Source organism: Cetorhinus maximus, chromosome 23, assembly GCF_964194155.1.
Source record: "Cetorhinus maximus chromosome 23, sCetMax3.hap1.1, whole genome shotgun sequence".
Classification (NCBI taxonomy): domain Eukaryota; kingdom Metazoa; phylum Chordata; class Chondrichthyes; order Lamniformes; family Cetorhinidae; genus Cetorhinus; species Cetorhinus maximus.
This window is the reverse complement of record NC_135901.1, coordinates 45,730,483-45,754,404: the sequence shown is the minus strand read 5'-3', so window position 1 is coordinate 45,754,404 and position 23,922 is coordinate 45,730,483. Positions and strand designations below refer to the sequence as shown.

The 23,922-nt window shown below is 44.0% G+C and overlaps 3 non-coding genes across 3 annotated transcripts; 2 read left to right on the top strand and 1 right to left on the bottom strand.

Annotated features, from left to right (window-relative positions):
• Positions 1–823: 823 nt before the first annotated feature.
• On the bottom strand, positions 824–897 carry trnan-guu (transfer RNA asparagine (anticodon GUU)). The gene has a single exon. It is a non-coding gene; the product is annotated as a tRNA-Asn (tRNA).
• Positions 898–2,938: 2,041 nt separating this feature from the next.
• Positions 2,939–3,020, top strand: trnal-aag (transfer RNA leucine (anticodon AAG)). The gene has a single exon. It is a non-coding gene; the product is annotated as a tRNA-Leu (tRNA).
• Positions 3,021–8,857: 5,837 nt separating this feature from the next.
• On the top strand, positions 8,858–8,930 carry trnav-uac (transfer RNA valine (anticodon UAC)). The gene has a single exon. It is a non-coding gene; the product is annotated as a tRNA-Val (tRNA).
• Positions 8,931–23,922: the final 14,992 nt, after the last annotated feature.

Genomic DNA, 23,922 nt, shown 5'->3' with positions numbered 1-23,922 from the left:
CATTCACAGCTTCCGCTTCTCAGCTGCACCTCCTTCCAAACATTGTGATCCATTTTCCTCAGGATTTTCTCCTGGATTTAATGTTTAGCTGCTTTGTGACCTCATTTTGAAATCAGATTCGCTTCAATATCCAACACAATTTGACTTACAAACCTAATGGATAAACAATGGAAAAATTTCACTCGGTAACACAAATCCCATGGTGCTCATTTTCAGATTCACAACAGTTAGCTTTTCAATAAAATGAAGGAATTTTAGAGTGAAACGATTTAGAAAGTTTCTGTGACTTTTATTTGTGACTCGCTCACTCGGGTATTCTGTAAATGCTGCTCGGAGGTTTTGTGACCAGGATATAATCTACCTGTGTTTTCCTGAGCCTGTGCTCGGTGTATTGGGAGGTTTGGACCGAGTTGGAGTATCTTGCGTCCCAGGGATGGGCAGTAACCCGCTGATTGAAGCTGCAGTCGCCGCTTTCTGCTGGCAGCGGGTGATTGGAGAGTGCGGGGATGGAATATTGCTGCTTGTCTGCTTTTCTCTGTCTCACTCACTGTGGAGCTGAGGAAGAGGGGATCATTGATGGGTTTGTTTGAATCCAATAACTTCATAAATTTCCAGTGTGTTGGATATCAGTGCATGGTAGGTCTAAATGTTTTCTCATTATATTTGAAATGAATATTCGAAAAAAAGCCGCTTACCTGGGAGCTCACTTAATAACAGTGGAGCCGGCAACATTTCCGGGGTCTTGACATTCAGCTCAAGTAGCCAATGACAACCGGGAACTGAGTGACAATGAAGGCTGATGGGGGAAAAAGAAGGGCAGCTTCGTCCCTGGGTGGTCCCGAACCACCAACCTTTCGGTTAACAGCCGAACGCGCTGACCAATTGCGCCACAGAGACTGATGAAGTTTTTATCCAGGATATCAGTGAGTTAAATCGTCAGATTGCTGCTACCGCAATGTCAATTGTTTCTATCAGTTTTACTCTTCCAAAATAAAGGGTGGGACATTCATTGTGGATACAAGGAAACAGTCTGATCCCACCCACATGCAGACACATCCCTGCCACCGGGAACCAGCTCTCCTACAACCGGTGCCGTCTCCCTTCGAGCCTTTGCGTGTCTTGTCTGTTACCAAGTATTCTGATTGTCCCGAAGCCGAAATTAGGTTTGAATTCCTGATGTGCAGTAACGAGAATCCTTTCAAAGTCTCAGATCAGTTAATTTCACTGATAACATCAGAGTCAATGTTCCAGCGTCTTAAAGAAGGGAAAGGTGCCTTGACTGTCTCTGGTCAGTCGGACAGTTCACCCTTCATTCTCCTCTGATTCCGGTTCCCAAAGAGTTTCTAAAGATTCACAAAGCTGGAGACTGCGTTTTCTGTTTTGGTTCCTTCTCCATTTTCCCACCTGCTAACTGACAATATTTTCCAAAATCTCATCTCAATCCCTCAATGCAAGGCGCATCCTGTCCAGGGATGAGGAAATTCAGTTTTGTGGAGAGATTATAGAGACCGGGATTGTTCTATTTAGAGCAAAGACGTTTAAGTGGAGATTTCATGGAGCTATTCGAAATAATGTGGGTGAGGGCAGTGGGGACGGGCGGCTTGATGGTGCCGATAGGGAGAAACTGTTTCCACTGACGGGGGTCAGTAACCAGAGGACTGGGATTTAAAGATAGTTAAGGAAAGACAGACTTGCATTTAAACAGCGCTTTTCCTGACCAGCGGATGTCTGAAACCACTTTCAAGCCAACTAAGCACTTTTTGAAATTAAAACAGAAAATACTGGAGAAACTCAGCAGGTTTCGCTTTCCACGGAAGTTGTCAGACCTGCTGAGTTCTACCTGCATTTAATGTTTTTATTTCAGATTTCCAGTATTTTGGTTTTATTGAAGTACTTTCTGAAGGAGAGTCATTGTTTTCATGCAGGGAACACGGCAGCCAATCGCTGCTCAACAAACACACAAAGCGAGAGACTTTACAATACGCAGATCTTATAATCTTGGTTGAAGGATAAACAGTGACCAGGACACATATCTACATCCTGCTGTCTTCAGCAAACTTCAATCTGCAAGTTATGATGATGGTTCTGGCCAGTTTCGAACGAGTTAACTCTTCACATCTTTGGTAAACATGATAACCACTGCCCTGCAGAAACAGGGGACAGGAGAAAAGCTCAATGGGCCTCACTAAAATGTTAAGTGGTGACATCATGCAGCAAAACTTTGAGTCTTTATTTTGAAGAAATGGAATTCGGCTGCTCTCTTTGGGAATGCTGGGAGACAGACTGATCCAATAATGTCATCATCAAAGGGCACAGATCAACAAGGGGCCCATAGTATCGATATCAGATTTCCACAAAGAGCTTTCGACTTAATCTCAATTTCTTTGTCTCTTTCCATAACTATGATTTATTTTCCTCTTTCAACTCATTGTCCAATTCCCTTTTGAAAACTCTGAGTTAAGAGAAACAATATTGAAAGAGGTGCAGGAGCTGCTGCCGTGTCCATGCTCAATGTGTGAAAATTAACAAAGATTCCCTGACTCATTGAGATGAAGGGTTGGACTCGGAATTCTTTTACAATTATTCAAATTTTAAAAATAGTTGATTTCAAATCGAATTTTCAGAAAACAAATGTTTATTCTGACCAATCATCTCCTCATTTTTCTCAGTCGATACCTTTTACCAGCATTTCATTGAGCAAACACGCACAGTCACCACAGGGGCAAAAAACACATCATTTGAAACATTGAAATAGTGAAACACTGAAATAATGAAGTTAATAGTGGAGATGATTTCTGTATGTTACAAAGTGCAGAATGATCTGATTAACTGGCGGAGCTGGTTCGAGTTTCCCAATGACCTGTCCCTGCTCCTTTGCTTCTGTTCTATTTCGATGATAATACCAGTGAAGGGAATTAGGAGCGTCCATAGGTAACGTGGTAGTGTGGCCGAGCGGTCTAAGGCGCTTGATTAAGGCTTCAGTCTCTATGGAGGCGTGGGTTCGAACCCCACCACTGCCAAGCGGTCAGATGATCTACCTTTTGTGATCTGCAGCAGCCCCTTTCAAACCAACAGGTCAACAGATACCACTTCACACCAGTGGAGTGTGCGGTGTTTTATTTTGATCGGAAGAACGAGGAGAGGCAATATAAATATGAATTGCTGTAGGGAAAAGGCGGGGTGCGGAATTACAGTAGTTGAGTTGCTCTTCCAGAGTGTCGACATGCTGAATGACCGTCAGATGTAGCCGTCTATGAATTTATACAAACATTATTAATACAAATCTGGGGCTTGGATTTGTGACTGAGTGTTTAAGGCGGCATGTTTTGAATGCATTGGGATCTCCACAGGTATGCTGGAATCCTGCCAATTACGCTTCTTATCATTCCTGAATTTTACAGTGTACCTGCACAATTAATTGTCCGAATAAGTTGAATAAAACCATCTAAAACCTCCAGCGTTCTCGAATGTCTATTCGCCTGCAAACATTCACAAAAGTTGCAGCGAGAAATGGAACAAAAACGGAAACAGGTTGGTGTCAGGCTTGATTTCTGGGTGTTTGTCTCTCCTAAGAGACATTCCCTTGCTCTTTGTCACTCTCGGTCTATATGTCTGTGTTTGTTCCTCTGTGTGTGTCATTGTGGTTCAGTTCTCCAAGGGCATGAACATCTTTTTCCCATCACAAACTTTATTCACATTGGTTGTGCAGTTTCATATCAAATTGTCACAGAGAAAAATATCAAGATGGAAGATGCATGAGGAGTTTGCAATATTTGTAAGGAGGTGCAGCTAAAAAGTGGAAAATTCAGCGAGAAGTTTTGTTCTCATTTAACACGAGATTTGGAACCAGATCTGGGAGGTATTTGTGTCGGTGTAAACAGTAAAACCTCCCTTATTTCCGCTATATTTTGTCTTGCACAAACATCTCTCTGGTTAGGGTTTTGTAACCTATCGCAGCCCTTCTCTCATTCCCTATCTTCACCTCTATATTTGTTCCCGACCTGTTGCACGGGTGACATTTCCAGCTCTGAGGCAGATCTCCAGCTCTCACTCCACTGATTCTGGCAGAGATGAGCGTCTTCTGTTTTTCATCAAGAAACAACCCAGACTCATTGTAACACTTTTCACGAGGTCAGTAAATCTTCATTCCCTGACTGGGAATTAAACCTGGACCACAGCAGTGAAAGCGCTGAATCCTGACCACTAGGCCACCAAGAAAGCTGCTCAGAAACCTCACCACGTGGCTTATCTATGCTACCTGGGCCTTTTAGTTTTGTTTCAGACCTCTTTCACCAGAGACACGTTTCATAAGAACAGAAGAACATTATAAATAGGAGCAGGAGTCGTCCATTCGGCCCCTCAAGCCTGCCCTGCTGTTCAATATTATCATGGCTACTCTGCCCCAGGCCTCAACTCCTCTTTCCTGCCAGCTCCTCATAGCCCTCAATCCCCAATATTTCAAAAATCTATCTACCTCCTCTTTAAATACTCTGTGAGCTACCCTCCACAACTCTCTTGGTTACAGAATTCCAAACATTCAGTACCCTCTGGAAGAAGAAATTCCTTCGCATCTCAGTTTTAAATGAGTGGCCCCTTATTCTGTAACTATGTCCCCTAGTTGTAGGTTCCCCCATGAGTGGAAACATCTTCTCAACATCCACCCTGTCAACCCCCTCAGAATCTTGCACGTTTCAATAAGATCACCCCTCAATATTCTAAACTCTATTGAATAAAGGCTTCACCTGCTTCACAGTTCTTGATTAGTCGACCCGTTCATCCCAGGAATCAGCCTAGTGAATCTCTTTTGAACTGCCGGCAATGGCAATATATGCTTCCCTAAATATGGGGAACAAAACTGTACACACGACTCCAGGTGCGACCTCACCAACACTCTGTACAGCTGTAACAAGACTTCCCGATTTTTAAACTCCGACCACGAGCAAAACAGGCCAAAATTCCATTTGCCTTCTTAATTACTTGCTGCACCTACATGCCATTTTTGTGTTTCATGCATAGGAACACCCAGATCCCTCTGTGCTGCACTTTTTTGGAGTCTCCCTCCATTAAAATAATATTCTGCCTTTTGATTCTTCCTAACAATGTGTATGATCTCAAACTTTCCTACATTAAACTCCATCTGCCAACTTTCGCCCACTCACTCAACTTATCTATAACCCTTTGAAGATTCCTCAGGTCCTCATCACAACTTGACCTCCCACCTATTTTGTATCGTCAGAAAATTTGGATACATTACACTCTGTCCCCTCCTCCGTGTCATTAATATAGATAGTAAATAATTGAGTCCCTGGGTATGATCCTTGTGGCACTCCACTACTTACGGCTTTCCAATCTGAAAATTCCCGGCTCTCTGCCTTCTATGTGTTAAATTGGGCTCTTTACATTGCAGGGTTTGTGTAGGGTAATAGGGATCACGTTCTCTCACACACAGAAAGTTTCCCCGCTACATTGCAGGGTTTGTGTAGGGTAATAGGGATCACAGTCTCTCACACACGGAAAGTTTCCCCGCTCGAAAAGGGGTAGAAGCATTAACAGAATTAAATGTGATGAAAGGTTGCATCTTTCGCGTTTGTTGTTAAATAGTAACTGGATGCATCATCTCAAAACCATGTGACATTTATACCTCTCCAGGTTTCGAATGATATTCTGAAAAATGCATGGCTTGGAAGAAAAAGAGAAAGATGGGGACGGATTTGCTGTAAGGCCGTTCGCACATGTGTGAGGTGTTGAATGAGCTGCTGATGTGTTGTGTCATCTGATGATTCTAATGTTAGATCAATTTCTCTGCCGCATGGCTAAGGTTTTCAGCCAAATTGTACTTCCACAAAACAAGGTTCAGAAGTGCAATAAGACAGCACAGTTTGACATTCTAGGTCGTTCTGCAAGGAGCTGCGTGTTGTTTTTGTCGTCTAGTGATTCTCACATTTGCTTTACCCGCCGAAGATTTCCTGAATCGAAACTCATTGAAGAACAGTAGAACTGGCAACATTTGTGGGAAATGTTCTTACCGCCATTGACAACCCGGATCTGAGTGACACTGAATGTTGATAGGAGAAAAATATTAACAGCTTCGCCTCTGAACCACCAAACTTTACAGTTAACAGCCGAACGCGCTGACCAATTGTGCTACAGAGACTGATGCAACTTTCTGTGTTCTTTGTACAGGTACAGCCAAGTCTCTTTGAACATCAGCACAACTTTCTCACCTCTTCAAACATGTTCTGCTTTGTCGTTTTTTTAAAACTATTTTTACGACCAAGTGAGTAACTTCAGAATTTGCTACATTTTTCTCCGTCTGTCATCTTGTTAGCCAATCACCTCTTATATATTATAAAAACAGAAAATTCTGGCAAAACTCAGCAGGTCTGACATAATCTGTGGAGAGGGAATCCGAGTTAACGTTTCGAGTCCGTATGACTCTTCTTCAGACCTGAAAAGAAATAGAAAGTGATAGACTTTATGCTATTCAAGCGGGGCGGGGAGGGGGCGGGGAGGGGGGCGGTGTGAGGAGGGTAGAGCAGGCGAGATTGGATAGAAGGTCAGTGATAGGTGGGGGCTGAGGAGAGATTGACAAAGATGTCATGGACACAAGACAAAGGGAGTGTTAATGGCAGTGGTCAGGGCTGAAGAAGGTGCGGATAGTGGCATAAAAGTCAGGAAGCAGAATGTGTTAATAGAAGAACAAGGGTCAGCACTTTGTGAAAGAGCAACATGGAACAAGTAACAGATGGCTCTATTTTGGGCTGGGGTGGGGGGAAGTGCGGTGGTTGGGAAAAAAGGATAGAAAAGGGGATAAAAGGGGGGATAAAATAATGAATAAACTAATAAAAATAAGTAAATAAAAATAAAAATACATTTTTATAGCGAGATTTTAATAAGGGTGAAATTAGAGGAGAGAGTTCGCGGTCTGAAGCTATTGAAATCAACGTTAAGTCTGGAAGGCTGTAAAGTGCCTAATCGGAAGATGTGTTGTTGTTCCTCCAGTTGGCGTTGAGCTTCACTGGAACATTGCAGCAGGCCAAGGACGGACATGTGGACTTGAGAGCAGGGTGGAGTGCTGAAATGGCAAGCGACAGGAAGGTCTGGGTCATACTTGCAGACAGACCGAAGGTGTTCCACAAAGTGGTCACCCAGTCTGTGTTTTGTCTCTCCAATGTAGAGGAGACCGCATTGGGAACAGCGAATGCACTGGACCAAATTAAAGGGGGTGCAAGTGAAGCACTGCTTCACCTGAAAGAAGCGTTTCGGCCCTTGGAAAGTGAGGAGGAAGGCCCCTAAAGGGCCAACTGTCAGCTGTTCTTTCACAGAGTGCTGAACCTTGTTCTGCTATTCACACATTCTGCTTTCTTGCCTTTATGCCACAATCAGTATCTTTTTTCGCCCTTACCGCTATCATTAACACTCCCTTTGTCTTGTGTCCCTCACTCCTTTGTCAACCCTTCCTGAGCCCCCACCTATCGCTGACCTTCCCACCTGCTCCACTCAACCCCTCGTACAACAGTACAAATGCCATAACATTTATGCTTCTCTGAAGAGTCACAAGGACTCGAGACATTGACTCTGTTTCTCTCTCCACAGATGCTGTCAGATGGTGGGTTTTTGCAGCATTTTCTGTTTTTAATACAGATTTCCAGCATCCACAGTATTTTAACTTATTAAATTGCTTCTTCGACATTGGTCTGCAGTCTCTCAGCTTTCCACATAATTTTGCCATTTCAGCTGAAGGTTACCCATAGGTTCCAGAAAGGATTGAACTCGCGCCCCTTGACTTACAAGGCAAGTGCTGTAACCACTGAGCTATGGAGCCACCTATTAACTTAAGCTAACGGAAAATCGACCATATTCAGTAAAACGAGGTGGAGGCTGAAGTTCCAGGTGGATGACATTTGATAGACCTGGAAATGTCTGAGAGGGAGAACAGGAAATTAAAAGATGCGACATGAAAGCGGCAGAATTTGATGTGTGTCAGTTACTTTCAGTGATGAATTTCTGCCGCGTGTCGCCTTGTCAGTTTCACAGGAGCCGCAGGGATGAGGTTGGTGACACCTGGTTAAAATGAGGAATGAGAACCGTAGTCAGCAGGATTCAAACCTACAGCGGGAGGGACCAATGGATTTGAAATCCATCACCTTAAACATTCAGCCACGACTAACAACAGCTTTCGAGCTCAAATGTGTTCTTGTCCAATCAGAAATGGCTGCAAAATAAGTCACTCGGCCCGTCGTGCCTGTGCTGGATCTCTGGAAGAACAACTCAACCAATTCCACACACCTGCCTTCCCCCCACAACAATTTATATTTGTGTTGACTCTCCGCGTTTTTCCAAACAAAATAAAGTTCACAACCCGCCCTATAGTAATCTAGAATCTCCTCTTATTCTCTGAAAGGGAATTCCTAAAGTTCCCCAAAGTGGCAATGTGACTTAAACTGTGGCAGCGCTGGGATTCAGATCCACCCCTCGAGGGACTGGAAGAAACCCAAGTCCAAATCTTCATGTTACTTGGTCGGGAAAACTTTGTTAATTAAGGGAAACTGTGCATGGATTCTGCAGAAACTCCTTCTTCAAATGTGAATTAGACAGTTACTTGAAATAGAGAAAAATTAGTCTTATGGAGAGAGAGAATTATATTGAGACGAATTGGTTCCTCTTTAAAAAAGAAGCTGGCACAGAAGAGATGATCTAATGACCATCCAACCTGCTGTACCATTTGATGATGACATTGTTGATCAGTCTGTCTCCAGCATTCCTAATGAGAACAGCCGAATTCCATTTCTTCAAAACAAAGACCCAAAAATGCTATTGCGGAACTGCATTGTAGTCAGATGCACTTATCAGTGGAGTTTCTGTAGTGTAGTGGTTATCCCGTTCGCCTTACACGCGAAAGGTCCTCGGTTCGAAACCGGGCAGAAACTTTACCGCAACTTTCACATTTAAGTAACAGGAAAAGCTGCGTTGCTCCTTCTTGTTGTTGAATGTTAGCTTAATGCAGTGTCTCACAGCCGTATTGCACTTGCTTTTCGCCTTATCTGTTGGAACTCGCCGGGTAACAGGAGAGTTGGCGATATCTGTCTTTTTTTGTTGTTTAATGATCCAATGACAATCCGGGACTGTGAGACAATGAATGCTACTCCAGCTAACAGCAATCGCTGTTGTCATTGGCTGAAGAAGTCGGTTGTGTTCTAGAGAAACGTGTCATTTTGTCGGAGAAAAGTGTCTCTGTTGAAAGAGGTTTGAAATGAAAATAAAAGGCACAGAAAGCATGGATAAGCCGGGCTGTAAAGCTGCAAATCTGGGGGTCTAGTGGTTAGGGTTCGGCGCTTATAAATGTCATGAGAATGATTAATATAAATATGCATTACTTCTTGATTGAAAACTGAAAACGCATATCAGTTCCGCCTGAATCAGTGGAGTGGGAGCTGGAGTATTGCACCAGCGCCGGAAATGTCACCCGTGCAACAGGTAGCGAACAAATTCAGAGGTGAAGATAAGGAATGAGAGAAGGGCATGGCAGGCTGCAGATCACTGACTATAGAGACGGTGGTTCACGGCTAAATATAGCGGTAATAGGGGGGATTTCACTGTTTACACCGACACAAACCTCTCCCAGGTTTGGTTCCGAATCTTGTGCCAAATGACAAAAAAATTCTCACTGAATTTACTCAGTTCCATGATGTCAGAAGAGCTGAACACAAGTGAAGAAGGTGGATTTTGCTGGAATGGGTTGAAGATGATGGAATGACTGTGAAGGCAGCAGCAGTGGGGATGGAAATGAAACAATTATAGAAAGTTACTTTGAAAGGGTAGTTGTGATTGGTTGATCAAGAGTGATATTTTTGCCAGTTTGAACAGCAGGAAGATAAATCTGTCCCATTCCCACCCACATTTTGCACTATCATCCCTTTAGTCAGTTTCTGTCTCATGCCTTGTAACCTATCACAGTCCTTCCCTTTTGCCCTTTCACTCCCATCTCTCCGCCTCTGGATTTGTTTACCACCTGTTACATCTCTGACTTTTCCATCTCTGATGAAAGATTATCCAGCTGGAAGATTAACTCTGTTTCTCACTCCACAGACACTGCCAGACCTGGTTTCATTTAATCAGGAATTTCTGTTCATTGTGACAGTTCACACAGTAGTAAGGAAAATGATTTCCTTGACCGGGAATTGCCAGTGAAAGCACCAAATCCTCAGCACTGAACAGTCACGACTTCCAGTGAAGCAGAGGGCAATTTTAACGCAGAAACAACCAAATCGATTTTTCACAAAGTGGGACGGAGAAAGACTCAGTTTGAGCGGTGATACTGCTGGAGAAATGGAGAGCTGGGGATCACCCATGGAAGCTGCAAAGTTTTCAGGAATAATGGCGCCTAGCGTGGGGCTCAAATACATGGCCCCGGAATTTAGAGTTTCATGTTCTATCGATTGAGCTAACCGGACCAGCATTTTAAGCCGTTCATATTCCAAAATACAGGGATAGAAATCCTGATTTCCAGTTGGTGTCTCAGCTTGTTCTGAGTTTAACTCATGTGAATAAAGCTTGTGATGATAAAAATGTGTTCATCCCCTTGGGGAACTGAAGCACATTGACATAAACAGAGGATCACAGATAGACATTTACACTGAGAGCGACAGAGACCGAAGGAGAGGCAAACACCAAGAAAGCAAGGGCGACACCAACTTGGCCAATTATTGTTCCTTTCCAGACTCCAAATTGAGTAAATGTTTGCAGATGAATGGAAATGAAGAAACGCGGAAGGGAAGCAGGTAAAGTACACGGGAATGTTGGAAGGTTTTTATTCAATTTAACCAATAACTAACCCTGGAGGCATCTAAAGGAAGATGTGCAGTCAGCCAGACTCAAACCTGCTTCGGGAGACCCCAATGGATTTCAAGCCCATTACTTTAAACACTTGGCCCCAACTACAGGCCTTACGGTGACTTTAATGTTGTTCATATAACATCCCCTAACGGTTCTAGCAGCGACAGAGATCATTCGGCTCCACATCTTCCCGGTCACCCTGCAATTTACACTGACTCTCCTTGTTCTTCCTACCAAAATGAAGATCTTAAAAGGACACCGACTTCGAGCCGATTCTGAGATGATGTGACTGAAAGGGCAACACACACAGGAGACTGGAGTCTAAACCCAACCCCCTGAGACCGCTCGGCCATGCTATCTCCACTCAATGCACACTAACCATTGCCTTGAGTGGTGTTTGCACTGAATTACAACATAACCAACATAACCAAGATAGTCCATTTTATCTCCCGAGCCCCTCATAGTATCATAGTATCAGGTTCAAAGTTACCCCACAGATAGAGGCCATTCAGCCCGTGTCATAGCAACATAGGGCTCAGGAACAGGAGCAGGAATAGGCCATTCAGCCCTTTGAGTCTGTTCTGCTGTTCAATAAGATCATGGCTGATCTTGTTGTGGGCTCAACTCCAATTTCCTGTCTGTCCGCCATAACCCTTGACTCCCTTGTCTATCAAAAATCTATCTAAGTCTGCCTTGAATAAATTCAATGACTCAGCCTCCAATGCTTTCTGGGAAAAATAATTCCACAGACTAACAACCCACCGAGAAAGAAAAAAAAACTTCTCATCTCCGTCTGAAAAGGGAGACCTCTTACTCTTCTGGAAACTAACTCGCCTGGTCCAACTCCCTCGCCTTTTCCCCGGAGACCTGGATTTTCTGTCCAATCCTCTCTTGAAATCCACGATTGAACCTGCCTCCCCCACACTCTCAGATAGTGCATTCCAGATCCTAACCACTCGCTGTGTAACAGAGAAACCCCTTTAGAATTATTGGCTTCGGGACAATCAGAATATTTGGTAACAGACAAAACACTGAAAGTTTCAAAGGGAGACGGCAACTGTTGTAGGAGAGCTGGTTCCCGGTGAGATGGAGGTGTCCATGTATCCACGATGAGTGTCCCAAATTTAATTTTGGGAGAATGAAACTGATAGAGAACAATTGTCATTCTGGTAGCAGCAATCTGAAGCTTTAACTCACTGACCTCCTGCTTTAGGGTATCTCGAAGAGTCAACTTTCATCAGTCTCTGTTGCACAATTGATCAGTGCATTCAGCTGAGAACTGAAAAAAAATCGGTGGTTTGAGGCCACCCAGGGGCAAATCCGTCGTCGTTTTCTCCCCATCAACATTCATTCCCACACAGGTCTGGCTGGCTCTGTGGCTCTGAAACCACAGGAAAATATCGCCCAACATTGCAAGCTCGACTTTTACCCTCTGAGTTCCCACAACAATCTTCATTTCTGAACTTTCATTTCAAAGAATATTCTGAATATTCGTTTTAAAGAAAATAAACGATCATGTACCTCCATCTAGCCCAATAGAAATCTATGAAGTTATTGGATCAAACGAACACATCAATTTTTCTCTCTTCCTCAGCTCCACAGTGAGTGAGACAGGGAAATGCAGCAATTATCCAGCCCAACACTCTCCAATCAGCCGCTGCTAGAAGAAACATTCTTTTAAAACTATTATTATTTTGCTGAATTTTATTTTGAGAAAGAATGAAGACTCAGGGAGGTGGTGGCTTAGTGGTATTGTCACTGGGCTAGTAATCAAGAGTAATCAGGGTAATCCATTTGGGGCCAGGGTTGGAATCCCACATAGAATTGAAAGTCTAACGGTGACCATGGAACGATTGTCATAAGAACTCATCTGGTTCACTAATGTCCTTTAGGGAAGCAAGAATGACACCAACCTGGTTTTGTTTTTGTTCTATTTTCCAGTGCTAGTTTCATGACTGTTTTCGTTAATGAACGGAAATATGAAAACTCTCGAATGTTTGGTTGGATTAGATTCAATTTAAATGATAATTAACTCTGTAGACAGCGAGTTAAAACCAGGGAAAATGGGAAGCGGAAAACCCCAATGGATTTGGACTCCAACGCCTTAACCACTTGGCCACGATGACTGGTCCTCTGCACAGTTTAATGTTGTTGGCATAGAATCATAAATGCCTACAGCAGAAAAGGAGTAAATTCGGCCCATCGTGTCCGTGTCGGCTCTCTGGAAGAGCAATTTAACTAATTTCATAATCCCACCTTTTTCCCACAGCAATTTATATCGATCCTGTCCCTCCTCGTCCTTCCTGTAAAAATGAAACACCGCATACATACCCCTAAATAAAATTTGAGCTGGCAGGTGTTCGACCTGCTGTTCAAACTGCTCATGTACAACTTGCAATTTCCAAAACACACCAACCTCATCACTGCGGTTCCTGTGAAACTGACAACGGAACACACGGCTGACATTCATCACTGAAAGTAACTGACGCACGTCAAATTCTAAACGCTTCCATGCTGCAGCTGTTTCTGCTTCTATCCCTGCCTCGCCTCCAGCTCCATGTGCCCGTTAAACTCCCAGGTCAATTAATTGCTTGATGCAGGCAAAGTCAGTTCACGAACCTAATTTTTCCCTGGTAAGCAGGGACAGGGAATGTAAGACACGAGGCTTTGAGTCGGGATGGGTTGACAGGAGCTCATTTTCCTGATTGTCCGAGATACTGATTACAGGAATGTGCACAGTGTCAATTATCCACAGCCAGACTCTCCTTCCAATCTTGTGCACCTTGTTAAGCTTTGAAACTGTTAATATTTTCACACTGGATTTCAATGTGAAGAAAGCGGAGCTGGGATGAGTTTATGTTGTTCAGTCGATGTACTGCAAGAAGGTACACAACAGGCTCATGATAAAAGTGCCTATTTTGAAAGGGACGCTCCATCTCCATACCATTATGTTTATCCAGAAGCCCTGTTAAAGGTGCAAGAAATATTTACTGGAGTGATGCCAGAACTGAAAAGTTATAACTTTCAAGAACGATTCAAAAGGTTCAACAGGTTCTCTGGAAAACAGGGTGAGGGATGACTTGATCGAAGCTGTTAATGTTAGAAAAGTGTTTGGAAGATGTTTCCACTTGCAGACAGACAAGAATCAATATAACTTAGTCACCAATAAATCCAATGTCCATTTCAGAAGCAACGTCTTTGACCAGAGAGAAAGGCTGAAAATGATAGAAATACTTGGCATATCTGGAAATTTCATTGGATTGAGAGTCAGAGTTATGTTTTCAGGTCTGTGCACTGACTCAGTACAGTTCTGCTGAAAAATCACAGGCCTGAAAGGAAAAATATGTGTCTCTCCACTGACGCTACCAGGCCTGTTTCGAATTCCAAAATGTCCTGTTTTTATTTCAGATTTACAGCATCTTTTCCTTGGATGAGAATGTAGAACTCATTTCAAGAAGGATTTGAGATCCAAGTCTGAGCTTCACACTCTTGGGTAAAGTCACACACTGAAAACATCATTCACCAGCTGAATGTGGAAATGATTCACTCGATCATCTGATGAGTTGACACAGCAGCAGTCACATCTGATGGAGAAAATTCTGGTAGTTCATGTGTGCAAAGTTTGGTCACCAGTCACCAGAGGCTTTAAAAGTTCAAAAGATTTAATCCGCAATAGGCACATTCTTACTGGCAAGACGGAGTTTAAATGTTCAGTATGTGGAGAGAAAAATAACTTCTTCACCTCACCTGCTAAGAATCCAGTGAATTGACATCTAACTGTAGGGGTTTGTTCTGCTGTTAATTACACCCAGGTCAGGAGTATGGTAGAGGCGTGTGTACTTTGTTGCCTCAATTGATTTAATAATTTTATATCTTGACCCTAAATCTTTAGTCATCATCGGATCATCAAAAATAATTTTATATGCAACAGTATCGGCTTCTAATGGCGGACATGTCACCTAGCATTCACAGCGGGAGAGAATGTGCTCTATCCAGAGCCCCAGAGAGATAAGCATGCGCATTGCGGGTGTGGTTGGCACCTGCGCATTGTGGATTCCTGTCTGAGCATGCGCAGTGCTATCCTGTGAGCAGAGCGGCAGCGAGTGGGTGAAAAAACGGCGACTGCAGCAGAATAACAGAGTTGTGGGTGGGTGAGCGGGAGTAATGGAGCCAGCGGAGTGCGCAAGGAGGCTTCATAAACACTTGGTACAGGCCCCAGACGCTTAATAGGATACTACCGGTCCCGCGTTTGCAGCAAACAGACCGGAAATAGCTGAATATCCCTCTGCTCGGCCCGGGGGAGCGGCTGTGCAGCAGGGCGCATGCGCGGCCATACTGGTCCAGGCAGCAGGAGGAAACAATGTTGTGAATTTCTATCCTGGACTGACAGGGATGGTTTTTGGAAACTCCATTTACAGGGGGTTAGAAGGAGAGGATTTACATACAGTAAACTCAAACCAATGTCTGTCTCTTCGCAATTTCTATCCTGGGCTGACAGTGATGGATTTTTTTAATACTCTTTTTACAGGATGTAAAATGGGAAGGATTTGCAAACGGAAAGCTCAAACCAAACATCACATCAAGATCTAACAGTGTCACTCGATTCATCAGGATCTGAATATTATTGGCCTCTGACTGTAAGCATTGTGTTCCAGCTCATTCAACCACTCACTCTGTAAATTCCTTTCCTCGTTGATCTTGCCTCAAATCTTAAACCTGTGTCTGTAATCCTTTTATGATCAACTAATGTGAACATCTTTATCTACCTTATCTCAACCTATCATAAACTTATGCACCTCCATAAAATCTCCCCTCAACCTACTTTGCTCCAAGGAGAACAACACCAGTTTCTCCAAACTAACCTTACAACTAAAATCCCTCATCCCTCGACCCAATCTGGTAAATCTCCTCTGCACCCTCTCAAGGACCCTCCCATCCTTCATAATGTGTGGTGATCACTGGTTTGCACAGACCCAGATGTTCTGTGTCCATGTCTGTGACATCATCGCACATCGACAATTACACTGTGACATCATCGCACATCGACAATTACACCGTGACATCATCCCGCTCCCTGGATATTTCCTCAACTGGGAGATTTTTCTCTGACTCCAGTGCTTCTGATATCTTTCCAGCTGCAGGCTCCAGCAGGAGAGTTTATATTTAAAAACTGAAATTGTTTCAGAGTTGAGTATTCTTGACTATTCATCCACAGTTTAGAGCTTTTAGTGCTGTGCTCTGTTATCTGTGAGAGGTTTCATGTCTCTGGGACTGGTGCGAGTCCTTTACTGTGGATCTGAATCCATGTCCATCTATTGCTCTGTTTCACCTCTGCCCTTCCTGATCACCTCTCTGCCATTGTCTAACTTTCTCTGTCTCTAATTATGAGTGTATTTTAATTATGTTTAGGATTTTAATGTTCCTTCTGTCAACTGTGTCTAAATGAGGTTTCCACTGCTGCCCATCCCCTGACCATGTGCTGCTGGCTCACCAGCTTTATCTTCCCACAGTACCTTTGAGGAATTGTTTTTTCCTGAGCTGTAGTCCATTTCTCATTCACTTTGGCGCCTATGTTAACCATCAAATTCTGCCCAACCTGAAATGGTAATTAATTCATTCTATTGTGTAATTAAATGTACAGGAGTGTTAGAAAACAACATTTGACACTGAGCCACATGAAGAGATATCAGGGCAGATGAACAAAGTTTTACTCAAAGAGGTAGGTTTTAAGGAGGAAAGTGAGGTGGAGAAGTTTAGGCGGGAAATTCCAGAGCTTGTGGCCTTGGCAGCTGCTGGGGGAGACACAAAAGGTGGAGCAGTTAAAATCAGGAATGCTGAGCAGGTCGGAATTAGAGAAGCAAATATATCTCGAAGGGCTGTGAGGCTGGAGGAGATTACAGAGGTAGGGAGGGAGAGACCATGGAGGGATTTGAAAACAAGAATGAGAAATTTGAAATTGAGGTTCTTCTTAACCCAGAGCTCTTGTAAGTCAGTGAGTACAGGGGTGAATAAGACTTGGTGCAAGTGAGCAGAGTTTTGGATTACAGGGAGGCTGAATGTGGGAGGCCAGCTGGGAGTGCGTTAGGATAGTTACGTCTAGAGGGAACAAAGGAATGGATGACAGATTGAGCAATTACATATGCAGATAGTGTGGGAAAAATATTTTGATCAGATTGAATGTTGGAGCAGGCTCAAAGGGCTGAATGGCATACTCCTGCTCCTATGTCCCTATGAACAGCCTGGTTCAGCCTCAGTTGTCAGGGAGAAGGATGGAGCCGGTGGTCAGGGAGTGGAGTTTGTAGCGGGGACTGAAGACAATGACTTCAGTCTTCCTAATATTGAAATGGAGGAAATTTCTGTTCATCCAGACAAGTCAGGATAGTGTGTGACTAGGACGGGATCTTGGAGGTGATGGTGTTCACATACACCTGCTACCCTGGTCCTTTAGGTGGTGGAGGTTGAGATTTCTGGAGACTTTGTCATAGTTCTTGTTGTGTTGTAGATATCCCTTCACCCCCTGCCTCTCCCACCTCTCTCTCCCTCTGCTTCCTTGTAGGCCAGAGCCTTGTGTAGGCCCAGACCGGGTGGCAGGTTCCCTTCCCTGAAGGACATTAGTGAACCAGTTGGGTTTTTATGACAATCCAGCAGTTTTCATGGTCACTTTTTCCTCGTGCCGGCTCCACAAATTCCCAGATTCATTCAGCTCAATTACACAACCTGCCTTTGTGTTTTTGTGGGTTCTCTCTCACTCCCTTTTTTCTGTTTTAAATCAATTTCACAGGGTATTAGAAGGGGAGGATTTGCAGTCGGGAAACTGAAATCAAACATCACATCAGGACCTGACGGAGTCGCACAATTTATCGTAAACTGAATATCATCGGATTTTGAACATGGATGGAAAAGGCACCGTTCACAGTGGAGAGATACCAAGGAAATGTGAGGATTGTGGAAAGGAATTCAGATACCCATTTGAGCTGGAAACTCATCGGTGCACTCACACTGGGGAGAGGCCATTCACCAGCTCCGAGTGTGGGAAAGGATTCAGTCAGTCATCCAGCCTGAAGACCCACCAGCGAGTTCACACTGACAAGAGACCTTTTAAATGCTCAGACTGTGGGAAGTGCTGTAAAAGTTCTGGGGAACTGATGCGTCATCAACATGTTCACATTGACGAGAGACCGTTCAGGTGCTCTCACTGTGGGACTGGATTCAGACGTTCATCTCATCTCACTGTACACCAGCGAATTCACACTGGGGAGAGACCGTTCACCAGCTCCCAGTGTGGGAAGCGTTTCACTGCTTCATCCAACCTACTGATGCACCAGCGAGTTCACACTGGGGAGAGGCCTTTTCAATGTCCATACTGTGGGAAATGCTATAAAAGTCCTGGGAATCTGATGTCCCATCAACGTGTTCACTCTGACGTGAGACCTTTTAAATGCTCAGACTGTGGGAAGTGCTATAAAAGTTCTGGGGAGCTGCTTCGTCATCAACGTGTTCACACTGACGAGAGACCGTTCAGGTGCTCTCACTGTGGGACTGGGTTCAGGCGATCATCTCAACTCACTGTACACCAGCGAATTCACACTGGGGAAAGACCGTTCATATGCTCCAAGTGTGGAAAGGGATTCACCCAGTCCTCCCATCTGCTGATACACCAGCGGGTTCACACTGGGGAGAGGCCGTTCATCTGCTCCGGGTGTGGGAAGGGATTCACTCGCTTATACCATCTGTAGAGACACCAGCAAGTTCACAAGTAAATGCAGTGATTGGATTTTGCTGTTAATCACATCCAGGACTGAACCATGTTCATGGGGGTCTCTTTCTGCTGATGTTAAGAAACTCCAGGTCAGTTATCGGGAGTAATATTCTGGATAAAAGTCAAATAAATAAGCTTTGTGTTAAACTCAGCGTGTATCAATTTTTAATCTCTCAAACACAAGTTAGTTCCTTTCGAAGGGCTCTTCCTCACCCCCGTCTCCTCCATCCTCACCTCCAACAACAAGTGTGAGGAGCTCATGGGGCAGAAAATTACGCTCGGTGGGCGAGTGTCCCGACGTCATCGCGCAGTCCTGCAATATTTCGCCGACAATTAAGAAGCCTGTAAGGCCACTAAGAAGTTAATTAAATTCAAATTTACGCTGCCCATCGAACCTAATGGTTGACGGGCGGGCGAAAAGGCCAAGTGGCCTTTACCTTTTTCAGGAAACCTCATCCACGGGCGAGACGAGGTCGCCTGAAACAAATCAAATTTTACACTTGAATTAAAAACATGAAACAAAAACAGAAAATGCTGGAAAAACTTAGCACGTCTGACAGCATCTCTGGAGAGACAAACCGAGTTTTGCTTCTTTGCAAAAGTATTTTGCAGTATTTTGCTTTTATCGTATTTAATTCACTGCCACTTCTCTTTCAGGAATGCCGACCTTGAAGAAGTACTGCTCTGCAGTATTTTGCTTTTATCTTATTAATTAAAAACATGTCCCTGCTCATGTGACAGAGTGACATGAGGGGACATGTTTCATAACATGTATAAAATCTTTAATTTCTTTTTCAAATCAATCCATCTCCCTGAGACAGCTCTCTGCCTCAGGGAGATTATGTAGCTCGCTCTCGCGTGCATGTACAAAGGTCACACTCGCCCAGCTCGCACTCCTCCCTCCGCCCGCACAGGCAGCGCTGAGCACTGCTGTTCACGTTTCACGCAGCGCAGGCCTTAATTGGCCTCCAGCATGAAATTGCCTTCCGGGCCTGATTGCAGGCAGCGGTCAGCTTCCCGACTGCCCCACTCGCCCCCGCCGAGCCTGCACACCAAGGGCAAAATTCTGCCCATGGAGCTTCCTTGTCACTAAGATTGAGACAATCCGATCAGCTGCCTCTGCTGCTTCCCTCCCTTCCACTAACCCACCGGGACAAACTGCCTTTAAAATTCCCCCTTGTCTGAACCCTGAACTCACATCTTTCTCCAGTTTCTCTCCCATCTCCCTCATGCCCTCTCACTGCTCATCTTGTCCAAGAGACCCACTTTCTGCTGTACTGACCCCACTCTCACTGAACTACTGATCACCCAACTTCTCCATGTCAGCTGATATTATTCACAGTTTTTTCTCTCTCTCCCCTGGTACTGTATCAAAGTGCTTATCCCACACCCAATACTGGATGAGCAGAAATTTCCTCAATTAAAAATTGGAAAGACCAAAGCCATTGTCTTCAATCACTACTACAAATTCCATCCTGTAACTACTGAGACCATCCCTATGAGTTATCATAGGGATACATTGTCCTATGTTTATCAAGCCAGGAATCTTTCTTCCTAAACAAGGGAGAGAGAGAGAGAGAGAGCTATTCTTGTAATGTTCAATAAATTTCTGAAGATTTCATAAGGTTAATTAGACAGTGATTTCTCACAGATCTCCCCACCTTGAGAAGGGAATATCCTTATTGACTTCTCACAACTGATTTCTGACTAACTTCACTATTTCTAAGCTCCGAGCTTGTTTTCCTAATTTCTTGATGACAAACCTTAGATAACATACTAAAGCTACTAGAATGATCAGAATCAGCAACACAAACCATTTAGCCGCCACCAAGAATAAATGTCAAATCTTTTCCACTAAAATGTGATAACTATCGACTTATATTCATCCTCCCTATCAGCTGATCAGCTTACACAATTCTAAATTATTGACATGTTGTAATTACATCTGGTTCAAACAAAAGTTCATGCACAGACTTTAAAGATTCTCCAGCTCTGTTCACCTGCACCCACTTCATGGATATTTTCTAAATCCAGATTCTATTTCCTTCTTCAAATTAATTCAACTCACTTTGATATGTTCAATGTGTTTAATTCTTTCCTGAATGTTTGAGAGACAATTTTTATATGGAATATGTGTTAATGTCTTGACAATTTAAAACATTGTTTCATTCTACTGGCCACAATAATCACTCATGTTCTGTTTTTTTTATTCATTCATGGGATATGGGCTTCGCTGGCTGGGCTAGCATTTATTGCCCATCCCTAGTTGCGCTTGAGAAAGTGGTGGTGAGCTGCTTTCTTGAACCACTGCAGTCCATGTGGTGTAGGTTTACCCACAGTGCTGTTAGGAAGGGAGTTCCAGGATTTTGACCCAACGACAGTGAAGAAATGTTTCCATATCAGGATGGTGAGCAACTTGGAGGGGAATTTCGAGGTGGTGGTGTTCCCATCTATCTGCTGCCCTTATCCTTCTAGATGGTAGTGTTCATGGGTTTGGACGGTGCTGTTGAAGGAGCCTTGGTGAATTCTTGCAGTGGTCATCATCAAACCCCATCTCCTCTCATCCATTTTCCAGCACTTGGCCCGTAGCCCTGTAAGCTGTGGTGTTTCAAGTGTTCATCTAAATACTTCTTAAATGTTGTGAGGGTTCCTGCCTCTACCACCCCCTCAGGCACTGAGTTCCACATTTCACCTGGGCCTGGGGATTTATCCACTTTTAAGGCCGTCATTAGAGACCAAGTCTCAGTTAATCATTGTCCGAATCTGGGGAAGGAAGGGGGAGATTCTGTTAGCAAATGGATTGAAAAATAACAAAGACCAAGTTCCAGCTCATGCCATTCGCACCTTATGATAACATAGTTATGGGATAATCTTGAGATGGATAGAGTTGTATTAGAAGCATTTCAGGGAAGGTTCACACAGTTGATTTCTGGGATGAAAGCGTTGTCTTTCTTTTAAAATTCATTCATGGGATGTAAGCTTTGCTGGCTGGTTCCAGATAGCCCCCACCCTCTGGGTGAAAAGAAAATCCTCAAATCCCCTCTAAACCTTCTGCCCCTTACCTTAAATCTATACCCCCTCAGTATTGACCCCTCCACTAAAGAGAAAAATGTCTTCCTGTCCACCCTATCTATGCCCCTCATAATTTTGTGCACCTCTATCAGGTCCCCCCTCAGCCTTCTCTGCTCTGAGGAAAACAATCCCAGCCTACCTAGTCTCTCTTCATAGCTGAAATGCTCCAGCCCAGGGAACATCCTGAGTGAATCTCCTCTGCACCCTCTCCAGTGCATTCAAGTCCTTCCTGTAGTGTGGCAAACAGAACTGCACAGAATACTCCAAATGTGGCCTAACTAATGCTTTATACTGCTCCATCATAACGTCCCTGCTCTTACGTTCAATGCCTCGACTAATATGTCGACAATGTCTGACACAAAGCTGATTTATTTAACCTTTATCTAAAATTTTAAACTCCAGCTCAGTTACAGGGATTATTAACATCAGCAGAAACAAACCCCAACTGTCGGAAACAGCATGGTTCAGTCCTGGATATGATTAACAGCAGCAATAACAGCAGAGTCCAACCCTGGGAATCACTTGTGAATACAATGGTGTGTCTGCAGGGTGGATGACTGACTGAATCCCTTCCCACACACGGAGCAGGTGAACAGTCTCTCTCCAGTGTGAACTCGCTGATGTTTCAGCCGGAGGGATGGGTGAATGAATCCCTTCCCACACACGGACCAGGTCAATGGCCTTTCTCCAGTGTGAACTCGCTGGTGTGTCAGCAGATCCATTTTGCTTTTATAGCTTTTCACACAGTCGGCATATTTAAAAGGTCTCTTTTCAGAGTGAACACGTTGATGTGAAGTGAGCTGGGTTAGTTGAGTCAGTCTCTTCCCACACTTGGAGCAGTTGAATGGTTTCTGCCCAGTGTGAACTCGCTGATATGTCAGCAGAATCTTTCTGCTATTAAAGCAATTTTCACAGTCAGAACATTTAAAAGGTCTCTTGTCAGAGTGAACAAGTTGATGTGAAGTGAGGGTACTTATCTGAGTGAATCCCTTCCCACAGTCAGTGCAGGTGAACGGCCTCTCCCCAGTGTGAGTGCGCTGATGAGTTTCCAGCTCAGATGGGGATCTGAATCCTAACCCACAGTCCCCACATTTCCGTGGTCTCTCCATGGTGTCGGTGACCCATGCCTCTCCATGTTGGACGATCAGTTGAATCCTTGTCCACAGACAGAACACTTCCCCCTGCTGTGAATGATGAAATGTTTTTTTTCAGTTGGTGTAACAGGTTAAAGCTCCTTCTACAGTCAGTTCACTGGAGCACTTTAACTCGGGTGTATGTGTGTCTCGGTGCTTTTCCAGTCACACTGATGTTTGAAATCTTTTCCCACAGACAGAACAGACAAATATTTCTCCTTCCACAGTCAAAGATCAATGTTATTCAGTCCAATGTCGGGAATTATAGACCAGTCAGCCTGATGTCGGTCGTAGGGAAAATTCTAGAGTCCATTATAAAAGATTTAATAGCTGAACACTTGGAAAACAGTGGCAGAATGGGACAGAGTCCACATGGATTTATGAATGGGAAACCATGCTTGACAAATCTACTGGAATTTTTCGACGATGTAACTCGTAGAGTTGATGAGGGGGAGCCAGTGGATGTTGTTTATTTGGACTTTCAGATAGCTTTCGACAAAATCCCACATAAGAGATTAGCGTGTAAAATTAGAGCACATGGGATTGGGGATGGTGTATTGAGATGGATAGAAAACTGATTGGCAGACAGGAAACAAAGAGTAGGAATAAACGGGTCTTTTTCCGAATGGCAGGCAGTTACTAGTGGGGTACCGCAGGGATCTGTGCTGGGAACCCAGCTTTCACAATATATATTAATGATTTTGGTGAGGGAATTAAATGTAATTTCTCCAAATTTGTAGCTGACACAAAGCTGGGTGGGCGGGTGAGCTGTGAGGAGGATGCAGAGATGCTTCAGTGTGATTTGAACAATCTGAGTGAGTGGGCAGATGCATGGCAGATGCAGTATAATGTGGAAAATGTGAGGTTATCCACTTTGGTAGCAAAAACAGGAAGGCAGATTATTATCTGAGTGGTTATAAATTGAGAGAGGGGAATGTGCAACGAGACCTGGGTGTCCTCATACACCAGTTGCTGAAGGTAAGCATGCAGGTGCTGCAAGCGGTAAAGGAGGCAAATGGTATGTTGGCCTTCATAGTGAGAGGATTCGAGTACAGGAGCAGGGGTGTCTTGCTGCAATTATACAGGGCCTTGGTGAGACCACACCTGGAATATCATGTGCAG